Here is a 1,765-nt window from a genome sequence, read left to right as displayed (position 1 = left end):
GCAATAGAGTTAGCAGACAGTATTCCCAGTATTCCTACCTCAATGTTTGCTGATATGTCTAATCATTTGAGGTTTGCGTCACTGTCTGTTTATTGTTGTATTATACTCTCCAAAGCTCTTAGTACGGTGCTCTGCATACGGTATATGCTCAATAAATAGGATTGAATGAATGAAGGAAGGAATATAATTTTAAGGACTTTCTTTTGTCCACCCTGTTTAAGTTTTCCCCAGTTCTGCACCTCATAAAGCAGTTCATACATCCTACTGTCACTCATTCTCCTCTCATGTACCAGATTGGAAGGGCTGAGCATTGCTTCAGTGCTGGCAATCTGACTGTTTCACTTTCACTGACTGTTTCACTTTCACTTGTTAATAATAGTAACAACAATAACAACAACAATGGTTTCTTTAATTAAGCACTTACTGTGTGCCAAGCACTGTACTAGATATATTATACATATACTGGGCACAGTCCCTAACTGTCATGAGGCTCTCAATCTATGAGGAAGGAAGAACAAACGTTTTAACCCCAATACAGATGAAGCCCAGGGAAGTAACCTGCTCAAGGATTCAGAGCAGACATGTGACAGAGATGTTTGAAATCTTGATATTTGACACTAGATATTAGTGTAGCACTAGTTTGTATTATTCACCTCTTAGGGTCACACCTGCAGAGTTTCCAGTACTCTACCAGTTTCAACTATGGGAGGGTCAAGCAGGGGCCTACCCATTCCATTCCTAGCTTGGGCAGTGGCTAGCGAGTGGAAGGCAATCTGCTACAAGTCGAAACTCACCCATGTTGGGCAGCAGCAGCATGGGAGACACTCAAGGGCAGAGTTTACTGCATGGAAGGCAGCAATGGTAAACCACTTCCCGTATTTTTTACCAAGAAAACTATGGATAAACTACCAGAACAATTGCAGATGGAGAGCGGGGCTTTCTGGGAGAGATTTTTCTGTGGTGTCACTATGGGTCAGAAACGACTCGACGGCATAAGACTAGACAAGTTGGTATTATTATTGTGCGTTGATGAAACTATTCCAGGTGTTGAATGGGGACTTTGTGGTAGGCCCAGATCTCACAACCTCCAAGATTATACACAGTTTTCCTGTGGTCCTTCAGTTTGTTCTAAGTCTTGATGCCATGTTGAGCATTCAATCAATTGTATTTATTGACTGCTTACTATGTGCAGGGCACTGTACTGAGAGCTTGGGAGCGTACAATACAACAGACTTAGTAGACATGTCCCCTTCCCATAATGAGCTTACAGTTTAGAGAATGCCACATTTATTGAACCATCCTCATTAGCAGCAGCATGATCACCACCATCAACAGCAATTATTTCACACAAACTTAGTTGAGAGCAGTGTACTGGGCACTTGGGAATGTATACTGGAGGCTGGACCTGCTTTAGATGCTCTTTTAGGAGAAAGAGCCTGGGCTCTGGAGTCAGAGAATTTAGTAGGGCCATGTACTAGATAAAATTATTAAAATTTCAAGTTGAACATCCTGTTTCATCAGAGGACCTCAAGGTACAGAGCAATTCAGCTTCTCTCATGGTGAAGCTTCAGGATTCCTATAGGATTTCTTTACTTTTGTGAGGTAGGCTATCTATTATCCTATTATCTATTATTAAAGAGGAACACACTAAAATCAAAATTAAATGGTGAAGCAGAGCCAGATTTAATAAAATCCAGATACCCTGCTTCCCATTTGAATGCCTAACGGACTATCTCACCATAAAAGAAAAATTATTTTAGAATTG

The 1,765-nt window shown here is 41.0% G+C and overlaps 1 non-coding gene across 1 annotated transcript; it reads left to right on the top strand.

The window, feature by feature from the left end:
• The first annotated feature begins 650 nt into the window (after positions 1-650).
• On the top strand, positions 651-784 carry LOC119945362. The gene has a single exon (XR_005456229.1). It is a non-coding gene; the product is annotated as a small nucleolar RNA SNORA7 (small nucleolar RNA).
• Positions 785-1,765: the final 981 nt, after the last annotated feature.

The sequence above is a fragment of the Tachyglossus aculeatus genome, chromosome 24 (assembly GCF_015852505.1).
Source record: "Tachyglossus aculeatus isolate mTacAcu1 chromosome 24, mTacAcu1.pri, whole genome shotgun sequence".
Lineage (NCBI taxonomy): Eukaryota > Metazoa > Chordata > Mammalia > Monotremata > Tachyglossidae > Tachyglossus > Tachyglossus aculeatus.
Note: the sequence above shows the minus strand (reverse complement) of the source record. Positions and strands in the feature narration are given on the sequence as shown.